This window comes from Macrotis lagotis, chromosome 7 (assembly GCF_037893015.1).
Source record: "Macrotis lagotis isolate mMagLag1 chromosome 7, bilby.v1.9.chrom.fasta, whole genome shotgun sequence".
Lineage (NCBI taxonomy): Eukaryota > Metazoa > Chordata > Mammalia > Peramelemorphia > Peramelidae > Macrotis > Macrotis lagotis.
Window position 1 is genome coordinate 210,359,589 of NC_133664.1, and position 26,171 is coordinate 210,385,759.

Here is a 26,171-nt window from a genome sequence, read left to right on the forward strand (position 1 = left end):
GGCTTGCCCAAGGCCACACAGCTAGGTAATTATTAAGTGTTTGAGACTGGATTTGAACCCAGGTACTCCTGACTCCAAGGCCGGTGCTTTATCCACTACACCACCTAGCCGCCCCCCAATAATTTGTCTTAAAAATGACCTTGTCTCCCTAGATTCCATCAAGATAAGACCTATCAGAATGCTTTGTGAAACCCTTATAGATTAATTGATAAAATCTTTTTTTTTTAATTTTTATTTATTTATTTAAGGGAATGGGGTTAAGTAAGTTGCCCAAGGTTACACAGCTAGGTAATTAAGTGTCCGAAGTCATATTTGAACTTAGGTCCACCTGACTCTTGGGCCCATGCTCTATCCACTGTGCCCCCTAGCTGCCCTGATAAAATCTAAGGTCTTGAATAATGAGGGGTCTTTTCTGAAGTTAATGAAATTATTGATAAAGTTCATGTCTGATCCTTCCACAATGATCCTTTTGTCCTTGAAAGATGTAACGTGAAATACATCAGGGAGCTCTTTTGATGGATAGTACCCAAAATACCACCCATAGACTGAAGACCCTGCTCACTGAGTCAATGGATAAATATGCTCCTCCCAAAAGCCTGAGTCCAGTTCTACTGAACTCCTTTTCATACATAATTGCCTGCAGGCCTAAGTGAACAATAAGCATATGGGTAACCCTCTTTAGGGAGCTCCAAAAAAAAGGGGTTAAGGAAAGGAACACAGTGTCTAAGGACTGTGTGGAGTTAGAGTATTGGCTATTTTTGATGATGGTAACAATGAAATGACAATGAAAAAAGACCATTGGATTGCTTATATGAAGATAGGCCTTATAAAGGAGATGTTCAGTTGTGGAAAAAAAAGCAATGGATTAAGAGGGCAGAAATTCAAATTTTAGTCTTAGTTCTATCATTATTCTCTACTAGAACTGGACTCTTAAAACAGGACTCCCAGACTCCTCTTTCTGTTTGAGTATTTTCAGGACACAGGAATAGGAAAGTTTAGTCCATAGAACAAGCTAGAAAAATATAAGAAATCTAATAGACTAAAGAATAGCCTCAGTGTGGGAAGTTTGGGTACCTCAACCACCCAGGAAAATATGATTTTCATGTTCAAGTATAATTCAAACAAAAGAATGCACTAAGTATCCAGCCCTAGGATAAGGTTGGAGGAAAAAAAACAGTCAGCCATTATCTTCTTGGGTTCTTGAATGTGCAGGATTATCTCTGGCTGAATTATTTTTTCAAAGTCTTAAAGACTTCCATAAAAGTATCAAAAGTCCTTATTACTTGAATGATAATTACATTAAGACCAAGAGGAAGGGCAAAAGTAATCTAACCCTTGACCAAGGTTGGTTAGGGACATGGAGAGATGGAGATGAATGAAAGGCATGAGATTTTAGACTTTTTACTTTTTATTTCATTTGGTTTGTTGTTCAGTCAATTCTGACTCATCATGCCCTATGGTCATAACACACCAGACCCTTCTATCTTCCACTGTCTCCTAAATACTGTCCAAGTTCATGTTTATTGCTTCCATGACACTATCTCATCCTCTGCCTTCCCTTCTCCTTTTGCCTTCAATTTTTCCCAGAATTAGAGCCTTTTCCATTGAGACTGTCTTCTCAATATGTGGTCAAAGAATTAAAGCTTCAGCTCCACTATTTGTCGTTTCAATGAACAGTCAGAGTTAATTTCTTTAAATATTGGCTGATTTGGTCTTCTTCCTGTCAAAAGTCTTCTCTAGCACCATAATTCAAAAACATCAATTCTGTGGCACTCAGCTTTCCTAATATAGTTCAACTCTCACAGCCACACTTTTACCACTGGGGGAAAAACCATAGCTTTGACTATATGGACCCTTGATTACAAGATGACATGTATGATTTTTAGTATGCAGTCTATTTTTGCTGTAGCTTTCCTTCCATGAAGCAAGCATCTTTTAATTTATGACTGCAGTCAACATCTGCAATAATCTTTGAAGCCAAGCATATGAAATTCTTCACTACTTTCATTTCTTCTCCCTCTGTTTGTCAGGATGTAATGGGATGAGTTGCCAAGATCTTAGTTCTTTGGATGTGAAACTCCAAGCCAGTTTTGACATTCTCTTCTTTAACCCTCATCAAGAGACTTCTTAATTCTTCATTTTCTGCTGTCAAAGTGACACTATCTGTATATCTGATCATGATGATATTTCTGAGATGATGATATTTTTCCCAGCAACCTTAAGTCTGGCTTTTGATTCATCCAGCATGGCATCTTGAATGATGTACCTTATATTTTAGTTAAATAAGGTACAGCCCTGTCTTATTTCTTTCCCAGTCTTGAACCATCAGCTGTTCTATATTTGGTTTGAAATTGTTACTTCTTAACTTGTGTACAAGTTCTTTGGGAGACAAGAAGGATGATCTTGTACTCCCATCTGCTTGAGGGCTTGCCACAATTTATTATGATCCAAAAATCAAAAGCTTTAGTGTAATGAAGTAAAAGTAGATGTGTTTCTGGAACTAATTCTCTTGCTTTCTTCATAATCTAGCAAATATTGGTAATTTGGTTTCTATTTTCTCTGCCTTGTCAAAAAGCAGCCTGTAGGTTTGGTAATTCTCAGTTCAAGTACTGCTGAAGTCTAGGGCTTTTAAAATCTTAAATATAACTTGTTGGTATATGAAATGAACACAATTGTTTGTTAATTTGAACATTCTCTGGCATTGCCCTTTTTTTAGGTTTGTTTTTTCTTTTGTAAGGCAAATGGGGTTATGTGGCTTGCCCAAGGCCACACAGCTAGGTAATTATAAAGTGTCTGAGGCCACATTTGAACTCAGGTACTCCTGACTCCAGGGCCAGTGATTTATCCACTGCCACCTAGCCGCCCCTAGCATTGTCCTTCTTTAGGATGGGGACATAAACTGACCTTTTCCAATCCATTGACCACTGCTGAGTTTTCCAAATTTGCTTTTAGGTAGCTTTGTGGAATGCTTGTGGAAAGATTAATTCCTTTGACATTCAATGGGAGGACTTGATGTAACCTTTCCCCCTTCCTGAGGAAATAACCCTGAATCCAGAGAATTTTTGCTCTTTGGGAAATTAAAATTATACTTTCTTGAACACCAGAGCCTTAGGGTGAGTACCAAGACTGAACTGGAGACTGGGAAAAAATAGTAAATTTATACACACATATATGTGTGTATACATATATGTATATGTCTATATACATATATATTTACTACATTACATATATGTTTATTCTTTTGGGGGTATTTATATATAAATATATAAAAATTATATATTGTATAAACATGTATGTATAAAAAGTATGAATACATACATATGTGACACTGAACCTTGGACCTAGAGTTCGAAATCTGAGGTTCAAATCTGACATTAGATTTTTACTAGCTCTATAATCAAAGCAAAGTCACTTAACCTGTTTGCTTCAGTTTCTTCATCTGTAAAATGAGGGTAATAATAGTACCTGCTTCAAAGGGTTGTTGTGAAAATTAAATGAGCTAATATTTGCAAAGAGCTTAGCTTCTGGCACATAGTAGGTGCCATATAAATATTTATTTATTGCCTTTCACTTCCCTTCTTCCTGATTTTCCTTTTGCCACAGCTTTATATGTAGCTTCTTTAAAAAAACAAGCAAAAAACAGTGATCAGTTTCTCTGGTACTGTTTTATATAGTCATTACTCTAGTTTAGACCCTCATCTGGACTACTTCAAAGTCTTCTAACTGAACTCTGATCTTCAAGAATGTCCCTACCCCTCACTCAAATTCATCATCTTCTCAGCTACCAAGGTGATATTTTCTAAATTGTAGGTCAGACATTATCACCTCCCTATTTAATAAACTCAGATGGCTACTTATTACCTCTGAGTTCAAACATAAAATACATAAAATCCTTATAACCTGGACCCTTCTTATTTTCTAGTATTATAACTTGCTCCCCAGCAGTCACTCTGGCCTATTTGTTGGCTCTTGAGTATGATATTCCATCTCCATCTCCTGTATTCATACTTTTATACTGTCTGTGCCCCATACCCCAAAAGGTGTAGTACCTTAATTTTCCTGGTTTCCTTCAAAACTTAGCTCAAATTAAACCTTCTACACTCCCTCCCCAGTGGCTATAGCCTACCCCTCTGAAATTGCTTTCCTTCTACTCAGGTACCTATTTATTTACCTTTTGTCTCCCTCCTGAGAGTGTAAGCTGCTTGAGGACTATTTTTGTTTCTCTTTAAAAAAGATAAAAACAGATAAGGTGCCCAGTGGCTAGGGCCTGAAGGTAGGAATAACTGAGTTCAAAAGTGATCTCAAATCTTACTAACTGTGTGACCTTGAGCAAATCACTGGCCTCTAATTTCAGTTTACTCAACTGTAATATAGGGAATGAGAGATGTAAAAAAAGTCCCCCAAATTGGGGAGAGAGCCTAATTAATTTTGGTCTGTTGAAAATAAGTGTGCTAACCTTCCCAGAATTTGTCCTAATCAGGGATGAGGTGATAAAACATTTCACATGAATAAGTCTAGGGCTTTTTGTAGAAGATCAAGCTGAATAGGAGCCAATAATGCAATATTGCAATTTTAGTCTATATTAAGAGAGACATAAAACTATTGAGCTCTCCTCTCTTCAGTCTGCAACTGGAATGATGTGTTCCAGCACTCTGTGTCATTTTAGGAAGGACACAGATATGTTGGAGAGTACCCAGAAGAGTATGGTCAAGATAGTGAAGAGACTGGAAACCATGATATATGAAGGTCAGTTGAAGGAATTGGTAATACTTAGCTTGAAGATTTGTGGAGGAGGTCAAAGAAGGGAATCTTCAAATATCTGGAAACTCTGTGTTCCACAAGAGGATGAAAGCAGATTTTCTGATAGAGGAGAGCATGAAGAATAACAGAGAGAAAATGAAGAAGAGGTAGATTTTGACTTAGTGTGATGGAAAACACTGTAACAATGGGACCTAGCCAAAACTAAAATGGGCTTTCTTCAGAAGATTTTCCTACAACTTTTCAGCAAGGGGTGCACAACTATTTTTGGGGAATGTTACAGAGGGGATTTTTGTTCAGATATAAATCTTGCTAGATGGTCTAAGGTCCCTTCAATTCTTTGTTTTTGACCTGGACTGGTCATTCAATCTTTTTGAGATTCATTTCCTCATCTGAAAAATTATAGATATTTGCTTAGAGGTTTTTTAAAAGGGCCTTTCCATCCAGCTTAAATCAGTTTTAGGAGACAGAATGTAGAATCATAAATCACAAGATTCATAACTGGACCAGATCCAAGGTTGTCAGGGTTTGTTTCCTGGAGATAGGGAGTTGAGCAGTGTTTTGAAGGAAGTCAGAGCCTGGTTTGGTGTTAATGGTAGTAGGAAACAACTGTGAGCCAGCTTGGAGGTGGGAAGGAGGAAGTCAAAGGTGAGACTGGCAATCCAGTTTGTCTGTCTGATGCAAAGAATTCAAATTGGAATGCAAAGAATAATAATGGCCATTGAGAAGGAAAAATTGAGTTGAGTTAGGAGAGACAAGTTGATGGAATGTCTCATGTTGAGGAATTTCCTTAGTCTCTCCCATTGCTCTGGAAGCTACCCTCCAGACTTCCTGTACCATTTTGAAACCTCACCTTGCCCCAACTCTACATCAGAAGCTGTCTTTCAGAATGGAATTCACATATTGGAAGTTGGCTCTGCCCCTGTGGCTTCTCCTCTAATTGAATGACTTCTCCCAGAAGTCGATTTTAAGGAAGATACTCAGGTCAGCCAAGTCTCATTCCTCTCCAGGGTTCACTGTCAACTTCTACTATGGACATCCTTCCCTCTCTTCATCTTCCTTTCAGGTGTAGCCTTCACTCTTTAGAATATTAAACTCCTTAAGTGTAGGGATTATTTTTATTTCTACTCACATGTGTATTGAGGCAGATTGGTGGTGCACTGGTCTTGGAGACAGGAGAATGGGAGTTCAAATTCAGCCTTAGACACTTGACTTGTATGTAAGAAACAAGCACTTTGCCAAGAACTCAAAACAGCCATTAGAGAAGCAAAAAATTCTTAAGAATGGGTGAAAGTACCTAATTCTCTCCCCACATGGGTCCCCATTCCTGATCAAACCTCCCTCACAATTTGGTGAACAGTCCTATAGTCTCTTCAACCTTTATTTGAATGAATAATACAGATATATGAATCTGACACCTAGACTGGTACCAGTTTATTCATTAACTCACCTAATATTCTATTTTTTGTGGTTTCTTGCTTTCCTTTGTAAGTTTATTTACTTCTAATGTAAGTTTACCCACTTCTTATCAGTAGAAACAGATTTCTTTCTTTATGGCTTCTCCTATTCTCTCAGTTATACATCAACCCATATTATAGTTTTCTTCATCTTCCCTAGCAGTTTATCTGTAAGACATAGACTCTTTTCCTCAGTTCCTCATAAGTGATGTAAAAATGAAAACTAATCACTTATTAGAACATACTAGATGTGTAATCCTGGGCAAGTCACTTAACCCCATTGCCTTAGAAAAAAAAAGAGAATGAAGAACAAAAACATCAATACAAGTACATTATATAGATAACACTTAATAAATGCTAATTGACATCCTAGAAAAACACAAAATGTTTTCAGTTTATAGGATCATAGAATTTAAAACAGGAAGGAACCTTAGAGTTCATCAAGTCCAACCACCTCATTTCATGTTATTTATTATTGTTGGGGTTTTTTTTTAGGTTTGGGATTAAGTGGCTTCATGTTATTTATTATTAATACATTTTATTTTGACACATCAATCATTGTCTTCCAAACAACTCTTCTCAGTACCATCCCATAAAAAGTAATAAAGCAAAACTTCTTAGTAGAATAACTGAGACTGATAATATATGTTATTTTCCTATTTTGTAGTTTATCATTTGTTAATAGAAAAAAAAATGCTTAGAGGTCTAGCAACACCAGATCTTAAACTGTATGATAAGGTGATAATTATCAAAACTATCTGTTACTGACTAATAAATGCAATGGTGGATCAGTAGATGAAAGTAGACATATAATACACAACATGAATGATTACTTGTAAATTTGGTTTTGACAAATATAAAAATTTTGGGATAAGAAGTCACTATTTGGTAAAAAAAAAAAATGGGAAAACTGCAAAGCAGTCTGGCAGAAACTAGATATAGACCAATATCTTACACCATTTACCAAGATAAGGTCAAAAATGAATTCATGACCTAGATATAAATGGTAGATATTGTCAACTCTAAAACTGTAAAATCCTTTAAAAATAGAGTTAAAATAAAATGGCAGAAAATATAGGTGATATATATGTGTGTGTGTGTGTGTGTGTGTTTGCAAGGCAATGGGGTTAAGTGACTTGCCCAAGGTCACATAGGTAATTATTAAGTGTCTGAGGCTGGATTTGAACTCAGGTACTCCTGACTCCAGGGCCAGTGCTCTATCCACTGTGCCACCTAGCCACCCCTTAGGCTATATATTTTGAAGTTTTATTCTTTAAAATCTTACCTCTTAAAAAACCCAATCAACCAAAAAACTCATTTCTTTCTTCATTCAAACCAACTTACTTTGCAGCTAACACAAGGTGCTTCCTACAGACATTTCTCTCAAATCCTTAGTTTAAACCTAACTTATTAACTAGATTGTGTTTTTTGTTTTTGTTTTGTTTTAGTTTTTGCAAGGCAATGGGGTTGAGTGCTTTGCCCAAGGCCACACAGCTAGGTAATTATTAAGTGTCTGAGGCCGGATTTGAACTCAGGTACTCCTGACTCCAAGACCAGTGCTCTATCCACTGTGTCACCTAGCCGCCCCCACTAGATTTTCATAAAGGGAAAACTTAACTTTCCAGTTTCTAACCAAATGCAAGTTACTTAGACTATTTTAAAAAAGCTTGAACAAGGAATTAGGCCTGAAATTAAAAAAAACACACCCAATAAAACAGTTAATATCAGAATAGGATTTTTAGCTTTCAATCTTTATTCTGAAACCAAACATTGATTATTTCATGAGAACCTAGGATTCAATCTACCCCAAAGATGAGCACATCCTAAACCATTTCAAATATGGGTTCCAATGAGATTTCAGAAAAGCCTAGAAAGATTTACATGAATTGATGCTGAGTGAGATGAGCTGAACCAGAAGAACATTATATACACTAACATTAACATGAGGTGATGATCAATGATGATGAATCTGTTCATTCCATCAGTGCAACAATCAGGGACAATTTAAAGGGGATTTGGGATGGAGAATACCATCTGAATCCAGAGAAGGAACTTTAAAGTTTAAATGAAGACCGAAGCTTATTATCTTCAATTTTACAAAGTTGTCTTATGTATTATACAATTTGGTTATTTCTAATGTTTTCTTTCTTTCATTTGGATCCTGCAAAAAAAATGATTGGTAGGAACTACCATTGTAAATAATTGGAAAAACAAATATTATAATAAAAATATAATAAAATCTGGGCTCCATACTTTCTGAGATTTCATAATTCATCTTTTGATTTATATTTCTAATACATGCATATATACACTCACACATATCCTTTTTTTTTTTTGCAAGGCAAATGGAGTTAAGTGGCTTGCCCAAGCCCACACAGCTAGGTAATTATTAAATGTCTGAGGCTGGACTTGAACTCAGGTACTCCTGACTCCAGGGCTGATGCTCTATCCACTATGCCACCTAGCCGCCCCCATCCTATTATTTTTAATATGCTATCTGTTTAACTTTCTAATGAAAATTTTCCTCTTTTTTAAATGTTTTTGGTACATATGCTTATTAAGAGCTTTTTTTTCTTACAACCAAACAGTAATTAAATGCTTTAGCTTATTTATCACACTAAATTTTTCTTTTTTTTTATAATTTAGATATCCCTTAAAAGAGAAAAAAAATTAACAAAATGGTTTTAAACTATTCACAGCCTAGCAACAAAACATTTTCAAGTTACTTTATCAGCTGTTGGAGAGGAATAAGATATTTCTTTTAAAATTTAAAATGCAGATTTTTAAGATGTATTTATTTCATATATAATTTGCATCCAAATTCTAAATGCCCACAATATGCCTTTCAAATCAACAGAACATTTTACATAAAATAATCCTTAATTTGTAACCTTTAAGATATCCAATTAAACCTAAAAAATCTATTATTTTTTTTAGGTTTTTTTCAAGGCAGTGGGGTTAAGTGGCTTGCCCAAGGCCACATAGCTAGGTAATTATTAAGTGTCTGAGGCCAGATTTGAACTCAGGTATTCCTGACTCCAGGGCCATTGCTCTATCCACTACTTTTTTTTTTTAATATTACAGAGAAGTAGAGTTGATGGATCAAGGAATGTCTCTAAGGCAAATGAGATTAGGAAAGAGAGAGATAAGAAGAAGTAGAGAGCATTTATGGGATATAAAATGAATAATTTTGATTTTATACAAATAATTTATAATTTTATACAAATAAAATAAATGTAGCCACAATAGAAGCAAAGCAGAAAATTGGAAGTGGGGTAGGATTTATAAGCAATTTCTTGTATAAAGTTCTCTTAACTCAATCTTGGTGAAAAATCTCACATCTTAAATAGAGAACTAAGTGAAATTTGAAAGGATATGAATTCCTCAATTGATAAATGGTCAAAAGATATGAATAGGTAGTTTTTGAAAAAAAGAAATTAAAGCTATATGTAGTCATATGAAAAAATGCTCTAAATCATTATTAATAAACAAATCAAAACAAAACAAAATCATGTCTAACAGACTGATTAAAATGGTAGAAGGGGGGAAATGTAAATATTGATAGGGATATGGAAAAATTTGGACACTGTTGATGAAATTGTGAACTGATCTAACCATTTTGGAGGGCAATCTAGATTTATAACCAAAGAGTTAGGAAACTCTGTACTCTCTGACCCAACAATAGCATGATTAGGTCTGTTTCCCAAAGTAATCAGAGAAAAAGGAAAAGAACCTATATATCTAAAATTTTAGAGGTGTGATAGCAAAGAATTGAACATTGAGAGGAGGTCCATCAATTGTGGAATGGCTGAATAAGCTGAGGTTGTGATAGAATTGATTATGATAGAATTGATTGTGATAGAATACTATTTCCTGTGCTTTAAGAAATGAAAGTGAGGGTGGAGCCAAGATGTCAGAGTGGAGACAAGAATACCAGAAGCTCCTTTCCAGAAAACTCCAAATGCCATAAAATTGTGACTCTAACCAAATTCTAGAGTGGCAGAACCCACAGACAATGAAACAATCTTCTTGTCCAAGACAACTTGGAATATCTGCAGGAAAGGTCTGTTCCATCAGGATCAGGGGGTTGGAAAGAGGCGTAGTGCAACCACAGTGCTACCTGGGATGCAGCACCTGAGTGAACCAGCTCCAATCTTCCAGGAACAGCCCGAGGGGCACCTGGGTTGGTAGCAGTGGGAAAGGTTTCTAGATGTCTTAGCCCAGGGATTGCTAGGGATGGCTTGGAGGGTCAGTGGGAGAACTCTGCTGCACAGAGCCCAGGTCAGCACAAGCCTCAGGGGCAGTCTGGCCCTGGGAAATAGTAGTCATCCAGTAGGTGTTTTCAGAGCACTCAACCCACAGACAATAATGGGGGTTGGGAGAGATTTCAGGGGTCTCTCTGCTATCCCTGGGGCAAGATAATTCTGTCCCAGGTTCAGGTCACAGTCTGGGAACCCCAAAGCAGAGAAGGGCCCCTCTTCACAGCTCTAGGGTAGAGGGGAGGGCTTGTGGTCTTCCACAAACCAGAGCACAGGCAAGAGAGAATCAAAGCCTCTCCTTTAAGGTCCTTGGGGAGGTGTCCTAAGAAGCCCCAAAAGCTTTGGAAGTTTCTTAAAATCAGGTCACAGGCTGGGGATTGAGTAAACAAAAGAAGAAAAAGAAACTGACCATAGAAAATTACTTTTTTCCCCACAGAGGATCAAAACATACACTCAGAAGATGACAAAGATGAAGCTTCTGTACCCAAAGACTTCAAGAAAAATAGAAATTGGTTGCAGGCTATAGAAGAGCTCAAAAAAGACTGAAAAGCAAGTAAGGGGCGGCTAGGTGGCACAGTGGATAGAGCACTGGCCCTGGAGTCAGGAGTACCTGAGTTCAAATCCGGCCTCAGACACTTAATAATTACCTAGATGTGTGGCCTTGGGCAAGCCACTTAACTCCATTTGCCTTGCAAAATCCTAAAAAAAAAAAAGCAAGTAAGAGAGGTAGAGGAAAAATTGGGAAAAGAAATGAGAGTGATGCAGGAAAATCATGAAAACCAAATCAGCAGCTTGGTGAAGGAGATACAAAAAAAATACTGAAGAAAATAACATGAATAAAATCAGTTTATGTCAAATGGAAAAAGCAGTTCAAAAGGTCAGTGAGGAGAAGAATGCCTTTAAAAAGCAGGACTGGCCAGATGAAAAAGGAGATAAGAAAGTTCTCTGAAGAAAATAACTCCTTCAAATGTAGAATGGAGCTAAAGGAAGCTGGTGACTTTGTGAGAAGTCAAGAAACAAAAAAAAAAACCAAAAGAATGAAAAACTAGAAGAAAATGTGAACTATTTCATTGGAAAACAACTCACCTGGAAAATAGAACCAGGAGAAATAATTCAAATATTATTGGGCTATCTGAAAGTCATAACCAGGAAAAAAGAGCCTTAATTTCATTTTTTAAGAAATAATCCAGCAAATTTCCCTGAAATCCTAGAAGCAGAGAGTAAAATAGGGAATGCACCAATCACCTCTTAAAACAGATTCCCCCCAAAAAACTACCGGGAATATAATAGCCAAATTCCAGAACTCCCAAGTCAAAGAGAAAATATTACAAGCTGCTAGAAAGAAACAATTCAACTACTGTGTAGCAGCATCTACATTGAGGGCTCATAGGGTTTGGAATATGATATTCTGGAGGCAAAACTTAGATTACAACTGAGAACCAACTAGTCAGCAAAACTTCAAGAAGAAGACTCTGGTGAAGCATAGAGAGGGTAGACAGGAAGGACTAATTAGGAGGGATTTAATGATGTTGAACTGCTTGTATCCCTACATTGGAAGATACTGATAACTTAAATGAACCTTCTCATGTTTTAGAACAGTTAGAAGTCTCTATGAAAAAGTTTTTGCAATGGAGTGAGAAGGGGGAAGGTGAGGGGGAATGAATGAGCTTTCATTTTCATTGGAATTGGCTCAGAGAGGAAATAACATACACACTCAATAGAGTATAGAAATCTATCTATCCTAGAGAAAAATGAGAGGAAAGGGATAGGAGAAAGGGGACAGAGGAGGGAAGGCAGGGTGTAGGTGATAGAAGAGACAGAAGATCATGGGAGAGGATAGAGGGTAGTTAGATAAAACACACTTTTAAGGAGGAACAAGGTGAAAGCAGAAAGAGAATAGAATAAATGGGAGTGGGGAAGAAGAGAAAGAAATACAGTGAACAATAGCAACTGTGGGAAAAAATATTGAAACATCTCTGATGGTCTTGTGATAAAGAATGCAACCCATCCCAGAGACAGAGCCCAAGGTATCTGGACACAGACTGAAGTATACTTTTTTCTCTCACTTTATTTTTCTTGAGGTTTCTCTATCTTCTTGCAGGGAGGGGGAACTTATGTTTACTTTCACAAGATTATTATAGCAATGTGAATGTAAATAAATAAATCATATAAAAAATGAAAGCAGATTGATTTTGGAAAAATATGAAAAGACTTGCATGAAATAATGAAGAGCAAAATAAGCAGAACTATGACAACATTGAATACAATAATAGCAATGATGATGTTTTTGCCCTTTGTTTTCAAAGACATTGACATCAGGGATATGATGTCATGTCAAACACATGAATTGAATTTGAGTGAAAGGGTGCTGGGCTATGTCACTGGCCTCACTTTCTCCTCTAGAGTCAATTGGATCCAGTGGCTATATATGAATCAAGATGACTGGAGATGACCTGGATGTGAGGCAGTCAGAGTTAAGTGACTTGCCCAAGGTCACACAGCTAGGAAGTATCAAGGGCCTGAGGCTGGATTCGAATTCCCATCCTTCTGACTCTAAGGTCAGTACTAAAGCTATTCTAGGCAAAACAAATATTCTAATTAAGTACAAAGGACTTATAAAGGAAGATGCTAATCTCTCAAGAAAAGAATTGATATAAGGAAGTTTGGTTTCACATGTATATCTGTGTCAAATGTTGGCCTTCACTAATGAGTGATTGGGAGTAAGGGAGAGATAAGAGCTTAGAACTTAAAATTTAGCAAAAATTAAAAACTAAATGTTAAAAAGAATATGTTTTAATTTTAATAATTTAGAACCAAAATTGTCTATTACATTTGATCTGAGTTTTGATACTTTTAGTTTTGCCTTTAAAGGAAGGCAACACTACCTTGTAGTTATTATATTACATTATTACATATTATATTTTATCATATATCATATTAATTATATCATATCACATCACACCATAGCATACCATGTTATAGCACATCATGTCATATAATGTCATGTCATATAATGCCACATCATATTAATATATCATATCATATCAATTATATTATATTGATCATATATTATATTATTAATTCTATTATATTCTATTAATTCTATTCTATTCTATATTATATTATGTCATGTTATATTGTGTTATATCATATTGTATTATATTAATCAATCACATAATTTTATTCTGCACCAATTTAGATAAACTTCATGTATCTTTGAATTTTTCATATTTCAGTTTGTTGTTCTTTGGCTACACAATACTTTTCTAGCTTTTTCAATTAAATTTGATTCAATTCAACAGTTATCTATTAAGTGCTAGCTGAAGGGGATAAAAAGACAAAACCAACTTACTATTCAAAGGGAGCAGAATATATACAAGTGAGGACATTTTTAAAAAATAAAAAATAATTAGGTGGTAATATGAGGTGAGGAGGAAGAACATGAGGGGATATGACACTAATAACTAGAAATTAATCAACAAATGTTTATTAAGCACCTGTACAAAACACAGAAAAGGTCTCTTATGGAAGATGGCTCTGAACTGAGCCCAGGAAGGAACCAGGAACTCCAGAAAGCAGTGGATGGAAGGAAGGCATTCCAGGCTCAGGAGATGAACTCATACAAAGATATGGGAGGAGTAGGAATACTGCATACAGGAAATTACAACAAATGGATTGGTTTGACTGTAACCTTCAATGTTGTTGTTCTTATTGTTTGCCCTTTTTTCTTGAAGAAGACCCCAACATCATATAGGCTATGCCATGATATGCAAGTGAATTGGATTTGAGTGAGGGGCTACTGTGCAAAGTTACCAGCTTCAGTTTTTCCTCGGAAGCCAACTGTGTCTTATGGCCAGATATGGATCAGGACAACTGGAGATGACCTTGGATGCAGTGGAAGCAATATAGTAGTATTATATAAAGCTATATATCTATTTTTATCTATCTAGAGCATGTTTTAAGGTTTGCAAATCATTTTGTTAATGCATTTAATCTTTACAACTCTCATGGAAAAGAATTCCAAAATTTGTTGTTCTTAGTCCCAGATTTTAGCTATAGATAGGTGGATCCCACCCTAATGTAAGATACAGCTCTTTTTTTTTTTAGATTTTTCAAGGCAATGGGGTTAAGTGGCTTGCCCAAGGCCACACAGCTAGGTAATTAAATGTCTGAGGTTGGATTTGAACCCAGGTACTCCTAACTCCAAGGCCAGTGCTCTATTCACTGAGATACAGCTCTCTTGACAAGCATGCCAATTAGTGTTCTTTTAATCCCTTCATTTTACAGAAATAGAAAGTGAGGTCCAGGTAGGTGTTTTAAAATTTTTTTATTTTTGCAAGACAATGGGGTTAAATGACTTAGCCAAGGTCACACAGCTAGGTAATTATTAAGTGTCTGAGGTCAATCCACTGAGCCACCTAGCTGTTCCTCCCAGAGAACTTTAGGAACAGACTCAGACATTTATGCCCTGCCTCTAAATAGAGAGCTATTTCCATTAAGCCATGCTGCTTCATCTTAAGTATTAAATCCTGAGCCTCATATTGGGCCTTCCTCCTCAGTGTTGGTTAATCTGTTGCTCTGTACCTGAGCTATTTATCCTCCCTAAGATACCTCTGATCTAGGGTTAGGCTAGAACTAAGGGAAATAAAGCAAAACCACTTGTACAAATGAAAGCACAGCAGCTCTGTGAGAGACTTCTTACCACGGAACACAACAAACTCAACTTAGATACAAATATGAAGACAATTCCTCTGGACAGGCAAGGTACATAAGAACCCTAGAAGAAGTGGGAATTGAGAGGTTAAAGTGAGGAGATCACAAGTGACCAGAAAAGGCCAAGGGGAAGGGCTGCAGATACTTCTATCCATTGTGCTGAATTGTAGCCCAAGGTCTAGACAAGTCTCAGCATGACAGATGCCATCACAATCTGAGAAGACTATTGCCTGAATCAAGATGGAGCTTAACATGCTGGGACTTGAATATTCCAATAGCTCCAACACGATAACTTGGGGTGTCTATTTTGGAAGTTGGGGAGAGGGCAGAGGTGGCTGTAGTCTGTTAAGTAGAGAGGAGTGTTTAGTGTTCTGGCAAACTGCCTCAGTGGAAGATTCTAAGATAAAGAAGAAGAAAATTCTCTGATTAGAGGAGAAAGTGAAGTAGAAGTTGAAATAAGTTTCAAGGAATTAGAACTGCCCTACTTTTTAACTTTGGATTTGGTGAAGTGTTTCTGAGGTAGGGTTCAGTGGTGGTGGTGTTTTTCTGTAGTTGTACTATATCCAGATGCATATAAATATGGATATAAATGCAAATATGAGAAATGCAAAACATGTATAAGATAAATACATAGCAATTAGGGGGAGACACAACTACTTCTACCTTTAATCATCCTAACTTTTTCCTTCAGAAAGAAATTATATGAGGGCGATAGTAATTAGAAATAGCTATAAAGTTAGTTTGTAATTCTTGATCATCACTTTTAAGACCTAAACTGCTAAACTGTTACAGAGATGTGTAAAATGACTGTTGTTCCCTTTCTACTAAAGGTTGATTATGGTTGTTGTCCTTCATTCTTGAAGAGTACTAAAAATGACATCACTATATTGGAATGTTACAGTGTATCTGACAGTGGATGATCAGACCAATACCAGTTTAGAATATTCTATCACAGGTAATATGCACAAATAGTCCAAGGGACCACCTGGGGTGAATTCTCTAAACTTGCACTTCTTGCATTTCCTTTGAGCTTCGTCAATTCTTCTTTGCTTATAGACATGCCATGCTGGGCATTCCTGTGCTAGTGTCCCCCATGTTATACAATCATTTCCAAAGTTCTTGAGACCTTGAGAGTGTCCTTGTATTGCTTTTTCTGTGAGCACTTGCCCCTGTGTGAATTCTCCATAAAATAGTCTTTTTTGGCAAAGGTATGTCTGGCATTCAAACAATGTGGCCAGCCCATCAGTGTTGCCCTCTATGAGTACAGTTTGAATGCTTGGCAGTTTATTTCAAGAAAGGACCTCAAAGTCTGGTACCTTTTCCTGCCAGGGGATCTTCAGAAACTCCCTAAGACAATTTAAATGGAAACAATTCAGTTTCCTGTCTTAACATTGGTTTATTGTCTAGGTTTCACAGGAATACCTAACAATGAGGTCAGCACAATGGCTCTGTAGACCTTCAGTTTGGTAGTCAGTTTAATACCTCTTCTCTCCCACACTTTCCCTCAGAGTCCCTCAAAAACTGAGCTAGCTCTGGCAACATGTGTATCAATCTCATTATCAATGTGTACCAGGATTGCACAGTCAGGGGAGGCAAGGGAGGCCTAATGAAAACTTTAAAAAAAATGATAAAATAAAATATTTTTACTTGCTCACTGATTTGCCATATATATGCAGTTTCTATATTATTCCAGTCATTTTCACAGACAAAAACAGGTGAATTTACGTATTTTAACCTGAAATATGGGGAAAGTGTCAAGATAAGGTGTGGTGAGCTGTGTCTCAACCCAAATTGCACAATCTGATATTTAGTATTGCTGATCTTGATTTTTTTAACTCCCTCCCTGAAGAGGGCCTATGTGTGCTACTTGCAAATTCTGAGTCCCACATGTCAATAATGTATACAATCAAAGTAAGTGGACTTATCCACAGTATTTAAAACTTCTCCATTTCTGTAACCAGTGCTTCTATATATGGATAGTGTGGTACTGGTTGATGGAACACCTGTGTTTTCTTGGTGTTAATTGTTAGACCAAAATTAGCACAAGCAAGAGAGAATCAAGCCACATTTTGTTGCATCTCAGCTTCAGAGGCTGCATTGAGTGCACAATCATCTGCAAACAGAAGATCATGCACCAACACTCCCTCCACTTTGGTCTTGACCTGTAGCTTTTCCAAGTTGAAAAAATTATCATTAGAGCGATAGTTGATCTTGATGCTGTGTTTATCTTCAGTGAAAGCGTTTGATAACTTGGCTGAAAACATCAAGTTAAAAATCATGGAAGTGGGGCAGCTAGGTGGCATAGTGGAGAGCACCGACCCTGGAGTCAGGAGGACCTGAGTTCAAATGTGAACTCAGACACATAATAATTGCCTAGCGGTGTGACCTTGGGCAAGTCACTTAACCCCATAGCCTAAAAAAAAGCATGGAAGCAAGGTCACAGTCTTGTTCTCCTTCATTGGTGACTGGGAAATCTTCAGAGCATCATCCACTATCCAGAACCCAGGCATACACGCTATAATGAAAGTGTTGTACAATACTGATGAACTCCAGGTAAAATTTAATATAAGCCCTCGCAACTGATATATCAAAGGCCTTTGTCAGATCTACAAACATTTTATATAGACCTCTGTTTTGCTCCTGGCAGCTTCCCTGGAGTTGTCAGGCAGCAAATACCATATCAACTATTCTTTGGTCACTGTTTGTAAGGAATGCTCATCTATTGGAGAATGATTAAACAAGTTGCTGTGTATGATTGTGATGGGAAGCTATTGTGCTTTAAGAAATGACAAGGGGGGCGGAGCCAAGATGGCAACATGAAGGGATCGAGTCTTAGGAGCTCTCTGATAAAAACTCATAAACTAAGGACTCTAACTAAACTTTCGAGAGACAGAACCCACAAAGGGACCCAGTGAGGCAGTTCTCCTACTCAAGGTAACCTGGAAAAGGGCAGAAAGGCTCTGCTCCCTGGGGACAGAGGGGTGGTCCGCCAGAGGGGTGGCCTGCCAGAGCCAAAGAACTTCAGCCTCCCGGAGGCAGCCCCAGGGCGCTGGGAGCCTCAGCTCACAACAGCGGGGGAGTCTCCTGGGCTGCACCCCGGGGAGCACTGGGCACAAAGTGGGGGAACAGCGGAGGATCTCTGCCAGAGCGAACACATGGAGCCCAGCCCTCAGGGCACACAGCCAGCAGCCTAGACCCGGAAACTGCAGCAGGCGGAGCTGGTAAGGAGGAGCCCCCAGGGCATGAGCCCATTGAGCTGAGGGAGGGGAGTGAAGAGAGACTGCAGAGCTCTGTCCTCTGCCCCTGGAACAGGACTCTGGGGCTCTGACCACATTCAGATCCTGATCGAAGTCTAGGCCCCCCCATAGAACAGCAGGGCCCCCCCCACCTTGGCCCCATGGCAGAGGGGGGCCCATATGGTCATTCACAGACCAGGAGGGAGGACAGAGCCTCACACACTGAGACCCTTGTAGGAGTGTCCCAAAAGCTCAGGAAGCACCCCAAAAAATAGGCTTAGGCTGGGAAAATGAACAAACAAACAAGAGGAAGACCATTGAGAAATATTTTGCAAATGAGCCCAAGAAGGATCAAAATACTCAGTCTGAAGATGAGGAAGCACAAGCTCCTGCATCTAAAGACTCCAAGAAAAACAGAAATTGGGCTCAGGCTATGATAGAGCTCAAAAAAGACTTTGAAAATCAAATGAGGGAGTTAGAAGAAAAACTGGGAAAAGAAAGGAGAGAGATGCAGGAAAAACATGAAAATGAAGTCAGCAGCTTAGTCAAGGAAATTCAAAAAAATGCTGAAGAAAATAGCATGCTAAAAAACAGCTTAGGTCAAATGGATAAAACAGTTCAAAAAGTTATTGAGGAGAAGAATGCTTTAAAAAGCAAAATTGGCCAGATGGAAAAAGAGATAAGAAAACTCTCTGAGGAGAATAAATCCTTCAGACAAAGAATAGAATTCAGGGAGATTGATGAATTTACCAGAAATCAGGAATCAATACTTCAAAACCAAAAAAATGAAAAATTAGAAGAAAATGTGAAATATCTCATTGAAAAAAAACAACTGATATGGAAAACAGACTTAGGAAAGATAAATTGAAAATTATTGGAATACCTGAAAGTCATGATCAGGAAAAGAGCCTTGACATCATTTTCAAAGAATTACTACAGGAAAACTGCCCTGATATTCTAGAAGCAGAGGGCAAAATAGAAATGGAGAGAATCCACCAATCCCCCCAAGAAAGAGATCCCAAAAATCCAACCCCCAGGAATATTATAGCCAAGTTCCAGAACTCCCAAGTCAAAGAGAAAATATTACAAGCAGCCAGGACACAGTTCAAATATCGCGGAGCTGCAGTCAGGATCACACAGGACTTAGCAGCAGCTACATTGGAAGCTCGTAGGGCTTGGAATACAATATACTGGAAGGCAAAAGAGCTTAGAATGCAGCTAAGAATGAACTACCCAGCAAGGCTGAATGTCCTCTTCCAGGGGAAAAAGATGGATTTTCAATGAACCAGGGGAATTTCAAAGATTCCTTTTGGAATGGCCAGAGCTGAACACAAGGTTTGATCTTCAGATACAGGACTCAGGTGAAGCATGGAGATTGGAGGAGGGGGGGAAATATGAGGGACTTAATGAGGATGAACTGCATGTATAGAAAAATGATACTGATAATACTCATATGAACCATCTCAGTTAATAGAGCAGGTAGAGGGAGCTTTTATAGTTGAAGCACAGGAGAAAGCTGAATTCGAAGATAAAATATGGTGTAAAAATGGAGTCAATAAGAAAAAAAGAGAAATGGAATGGGAGAAAGAAAAAGGAGAGAGGGAATAGTCTAAGCTATTTCACATAATAAGATTTTTTTTTATTACAATGAGCTATTGCAATGATATGGAAGGGGGGAGGCAAGGGGGAATGAGGGAAACTTTGCTCTCATCAGAGATGGCTAGGAGAGGAAACAGCAAATATACTCAATGGGGTATAGACAACTGGAGTAAGAAGGAGGGGGGAGCAGGGGGAAGGGATGGGGATGTGAATAAAGGAGGAGAGGATGGACCATGGGGGGACAGTGGTCAGATATAACACATTTTCTTTTTTTACTTCTTGCAAGGGGCTGGGATTGGATGGCCTGCCCAGGACCATAGGGCCAGGTGGATTCTGGGCCTAAGGGGTGGTATGGGGGCTCAGGGCTTCTTGGCCCCAGGACCAGGGATCTGTCTGCTGCGCCACTCAGCAACCCTACAGCAGAGTCAGAGTGAAAGGAAAGAGAAAATATAGTACATGGTAGTGGAGAAATAAGAAAGGAGGGAGTTGCGATCAGCAATGGCAACCATGGAAAAATATGGAAGTAACTTTTGTGATGGACTTATCATAAAGAATGTGATCCACTCATGCCAGAGTTGATGGTATTGGAACAAAGACTGAAACACATTTTTTGTTATTATTATTTGGGGGAGAGTGCAGGGCAAGTGGGGCTGGGTGGCCTGCCTGGGGCCACATAGCAGGGTAATCATTGGCTGTCTGGGGCCGGATTCGGACCCAGGTGCTCCTGGCTCAAGGGCCAATGCTCTGTCTGCCACCCAGCCACCCCTACTATTATTACTATTTTATTTTATTTTGGGTCTTTTTTTCTTTCTTCTTTTTGGTTTTTGCAGGGCAGTGGGGATCGGGTGGCTTGCATGTCACATGGCTGGGTGATTATTGGGTTTACGAGGCTGGATATGGACTCGGGTGCTTGTGGCTCCAGGGCTGGTGCTTTGTCCATTGCACCACCTGGCCATAGCTACAATTATTACTATTATTTTTTTTTAATTTTAATTTTTTTTCTCCCCTTTACTTTTTTGCCCAAGCAAGTCTATCTATATTCATGGGGGAGGGGTATTTTGTTTACTTGTAAACAAGTATATTTTATTAATGTAAAGAAAAACATTTGTACAAAATGAGAAAAAAAATAAATTAAAAAAAATTTTTAAAAAAGGTTAAAAAAAAAGAAATGACAAGCAGGATATTTTCAGAAAAACCTGGAAAGATTTAAATGAACTGATGCAAAGTGAAATGAGCAGAATTAGAAAAACATTATACATTGTTAGTAATATTTTTATGATGTAAATAACTTAGCTATTCCCAGCAATACAATGATCCAAGAAATTTTCAAGGACTTATGATGAAAACTGATATCTATCTTCAGAAAAAGAACTGGTGGAGCCTGAATACATATTGAAGATACTTTTTCTTTACTTTGGAAATATGTTTTGCATTACTCCACATATCAAGTTGCTTGCTTTCCCAATTAGGGAGAGAAGGAAGATAAGAAGGGAGAGAATTTGGAACTTAAAATTTGAAAAAAAAAGAAGTTAAAATTGTTTTTACATGTAATTGGGAAAAAAATATAAAAATTTTTCAAAGTTAATAAAGACTTTGCCCTATTCTACTCCCTGTTTATATTCAAGACTTGAGGGATTGATTCCATTCAACTCCTTAAGAAGTGTTTACTCAGTCTTTTAGGAACCCCAGTGACCAGATATGGATCAGGATAACTGGAGATGGCCATGTCTTTTTGGCAAAGGTATGTCAAAGAGGACTAAAATGGCATTACTATATTGGAGTGTTACAGTGTATCTGACAGTAGGTGATCAGACCAATACCAGCTTAGAATACCTATCACAGGTAATGTGTACAAATAGTCCAAGGGACCACCTGGGGAGAATTCTCTAAATTTACACATCTTACATTTCCTTTCCAATCTGGATATGAGGCAATTAGGGTTAAGTGACTTTCCCAAGTTCCTACAGTTAGTAAGAGTCATATGTCTGAGACTGAATTCAACCTTCTCTCCTCCTGACTCTAAGACCAGTTCTCTATCCACTGCATTACCTAGCTGCCCTTAGATGCTTAACAAATGCTTTTGATTTACAGGGTCACAGAGTCTTTCAGTATTTGGAGCAGAGCTGGGACCTATAACTATGTGGGGGGGGGAGAGAATATGGACCAGGAGTGACCTTGCATTTCTGGGTCACTCTGACCCAGTACATTGAAAGGAGCTGAAGTCAAGGGGCTGTCCATTGGATCTTCAATCAGAGACAAGCCATAACTGTGTTGCTGAAACTCCAAAGGAGGGTTGGGAACTTGCAAAGCTCAGGTGAAGAGGGCAGTGATAATACCATGCCCTAGAGTAGATATTTTAGTGTTGAAAGTTTATGGTTTGGGGGCAGCTAGGTGGCGCAATGGATAGAGCACTGATCCTGGAGTTAGGAGGACCTGAGTTCAAATCCAACCTCAGATACTTAATAATTGCCTAGCTGTGTGACCTTGGACAAATCACTTAACTCCATTGCTTTGCAAAAAACCCATGAAAAACCCAACTTTATGGCTCACTAGACTGAATTAATTTTGAAATTCTTGAAAAAAATATAGTGTTCAGTATCTGAAGGAGGTGATAGCAAGACCCCAAGATAATATAGGTCAAGACCAAACAATGTCCCACAAGAAATGGGTACAGACAACTCTGAGATTAAGTCTCAATTTAGAAAATAAGGCTTGAAATACAAGTAGACAAAAGAATGTACTAATGATAGAAAAATATGAATCCAGGAACATTGAAGAAACATACCTCAAAGATAAGAATGACATCTTTATAAATTAAGGCTCAAAACTCCCCTCCCCCAGTTTTGTCATAAGGGTAACTAGACTTTTTGGAAAGAGTTTAAAATGGTATGATAAATGAAATGAAAACATGGGAAAGACATAGAAAGAGAATAAACATATTAGTACAGGAAGTATAAATCTTTATAACAAGATGTCTTAAAATTAGAATGAATCAAATAAATCAGTGACTCAGTGAGATAATAAGAAATAAATACTGGAACAAAAAGTAAGTAACTTAAAAACAATAGAAGAAAATATAAAGTGTCTCCTGTCAAAACATCTGAACCAGAAAAAGGTCTAGGAGAGAATCACTGGACTACTCGAAAGTGACAAAAAAAATTTCAAGAAAACATGGATTATAAAAAATGTTTTAAAAAGTTTTACACAAACAAAACCAAAACATTTAAAATATGAAGGAAAACAATTATATGAGAGGAAAAAATTTCTGTAGCAAGGTTTTCCAATAAATGTCTCATTTCCAAGATCTGTAAGAAACTGATATAAATTGATAATAAGAGCTATTTCTTCAATAAATAAATGATCAATGATAATAAAGATTATAAACAGATAATTCTCAAAGGAAAAAATCCAAATTGCTAAGAATTAGAGAAATATAAGTTAAAGAAACTTTTGACATTCTATCCTTCATTCATCAGATTGATGTAAAGAATAAAAGAGGAAAAAAATGTTAATTTTTGGAGGGCTATTGGAGAACAGGCCCACTATAACAAAATTAATAGTTGTTGGTTAGGAATTTACACAAATTCAAAAACAAAATTTCACAAATTTCTAATAGATTATCGTCTGACCAGTGCTTATAAAGGCCTATACCCCAATCTAAAACAATTAAGGAAAAAAATTTAAATTAAATAGTAACAAACAAACAAACAAAAGGAGGGAGGTAATAATGAGCTTCTCTTCTCAGAGGGAAATGAACTCCCAGAGCACATGAGGTTTTCCCTACAGGAACTGGGGACTTGGAGTTGACTAAAAATCATTCCCCCACCTAACTTTCCTGGGTGAAAATTCTCCACTGGGTCTTTCAAAAGATAGGGCACCTTCTCATTCTCTGTCAGTGCATAGAGTAATTCAGATTAGAGAAAAATCTCTCTAAGGGTCCCTTCAACACACAAAGTACCCATTTCTTCAATGGAGCCTTATAAAATCATATAGCATTCCAAATATAAGTTTGAGCTTTCCTAATGGCAGAGCAAGTTGGCTAGATCAAAAAGGAATAAGACAAATTTAATGATAAGATCTGTGGGGTTCCTAAAAAATTGAGCAAACACTTTTTAAGGAGTTGATTGGAATCAATCCCTCAAGTCTTGAATATAAACAGGGAGTGGAATAGGGCAAAGTCTTTATTAATTTTGAAAAATTTGAGGGATAACTGTACTTATTTTCCACTAAAATATCTATCCATTGGCATGGTGGCCAAGATTCAAATCCTATGAAAGACTGACCTCTAATGAGAAAGGTTGTTTCCTTTTCTCTTCTTCTTTGCATATTCTATACTTCTAGGATGGAAGCACAATGAATTTAAAAAAATTTTTAATTATTTAAAATGCTGGCTGAATTCAGTTGTAGAGTCTCTCTAAAGGAGGAAGTAGGAAGGTATCTAGGTATATAATGTAAGCCAAGAGTAGAACAGATATGTATTTTTTAAACACAAAAGAAATGTTTAACACAAAAAAACTCTACATATATGTCCTAACCATTTCCTTCTAAAAAAATATTTGTTTTCTCCTCGACTTTCTGTTCTCACTTTCACCTTACTTTGCTGGGATTGTACATTTAATGGAGATAGATGTCAAGAACAGTTTTTCTGACTATGAGACTTTCTGCTACAAAAGTGTCAGGACAGTAAAGAATACTTCAGAAGCTAGAGAATGATAGACACACATAGAAACACACCAATGGAAACATAGTAGCTAAAAATGATAAATATTGCTGGAGTTTGTAGTTTCTTCTTAACCATTAGTGGGAAGATCAACTCAAAAAGGGCTTCAAGGATATAAGAAATTTTAACCAGGGCTTTGAAAGAGAAGGGAGGTGGATTTTTAGGGTTAAGAGAGATGAGAATTCTGGAAACAGAAGAAAAGAAAGGAATGAGATAAGAGAAAGTACCTAAAAAGCATTTATCGACAGAAAAACTTTTTTTTAATTTATTTTTATTAAAGATATTATTTGAGTTTTATAATTTCCCCCAATTTTACTTCCCTCCCCCCACTCCCCCACTGAAAGCAATCTGTCAGTCTTTACTTTGTTTCCATGTTGTACCTTGATCCAAATTGAGTGTGATGAGAGAGAAATCATATCCTTAAGGAAGAGACAAAAAGTCTAAGAAATAACAAGATCAGACAATAAGATATCTGTTTTTTTCCCTAAATTAAAAGGAATAGTACTTGAACTTTGTTCAAACTCCACGGCTCTTTATCTGGATACAGATGGCACTCTCCTTTGCAGACAGCCCAAAATTGTTCCCGATTGTTGCACTGATGGAATGAGGGAGTCCTTCAGGGTTGAACATCACCCCCATTGTTTTGACAGAAAAACTTTTTTTAAAATGCACCAGTATTTACTAATGTTATACACTCCCAGAAGGTGGAGACTTAAATATTAGAATATGAAGCAGCTTTGCTTTACTCTACACTGTCCCTCTTCTATGTAGATCTCTAGAAAGCTAGGGACTGGATTCATCCTTTGTTCACCAGTCATCTTCTCTAAGATGTCACCAAATAATTCCATAGGACCCAGGATTTCCAACTTCTTGAATTCACAAGGTTGCCTTCAAAACTCAGGATCAATCTTAAAGTCAACATTTGTTCATCTATACTCAAGAAAAGAAACACAAAATGGAAAAGGCAACCAAAGTCCTAGCACATCTGCTCTAGCTGTCACAAAGAAGCAGTCACCACACAGCCAGAGTGGAGAAAAGTCACCCTTTTCCCACCCTTCATGAGGTGGATACCCCTGGAAAAATCAAAGGAAGAGAAAGACAGGATTGCTTTGTCATCCCCTTAGTGTTTAAAAACAGAGTCATACATGATTGGTTAGAAGGAGTCAGGGGCCATATTATGAGCCAGAACATCTATGTGGTCATCTAGAGGCAGAGTAGCCCCGGGCATGCCCTGTTGCACTGGTATCTCCACATTTCTCTAGTACAGGGCTTGTAATTATGTGCAGAAGATGCTTAATAAATATTTGTTAAATGAATGAAATGAGTTGAATATGATCTTTGGGGAGACTTAGGAAATCTGTTCTAACATGTTTGCCTAGTACTTACCAGCTCCTTCCAGATGAGGTTTAGTCTTTTAAAGAAAGATCAA